We start from the raw sequence: 510 nt of genomic DNA, 5'->3' as shown, positions 1-510 counted from the left end.
AATCATTTATCACCTCCAAGAGTTTTTTTGTAGAGGCTTTAGGCTGTTCAATATATAGGATCATGTCAGTTTGACTTCATCTTTTCCAATCTGGATGCCCTATATTTCCTTCTCTTCTCTGATTGCTCTGGATAGTACTTCCAACACTATGTTGAATAGGAGTAGTGAGAGTGGGCATCCTTGTCTATGTCCTGTTCAGGATGATATTGGCAGTGGGCTTATCATATATGGCTTTAATTGTATTGGGATACTTTCCATCCATACCTAACTCATAGAGAGTCTTTATCATGAATGATTGTTGAATTTTATCAAATGCTTTTGCAGCATCTACAGAGATGACCATATGGTCCTTGTGTTTGGCTTTATTAATATGGTGTATCAGGTTTATTGATTTGCATATGTTGAACCAACCTTGCATCCCTGGGATGAATCCCACTTGATCGTGGTGAATAATTTTACATATGTGTTGCTGTATTCTGTTTGCTAGTATTTTAGTGAGGATTTTTGCAT

This window comes from Galeopterus variegatus, unplaced genomic scaffold (assembly GCF_000696425.1).
Source record: "Galeopterus variegatus unplaced genomic scaffold, G_variegatus-3.0.2 Scaffold1627, whole genome shotgun sequence".
NCBI lineage: Eukaryota > Metazoa > Chordata > Mammalia > Dermoptera > Cynocephalidae > Galeopterus > Galeopterus variegatus.
This window is presented reverse-complemented; position numbering follows the sequence as displayed.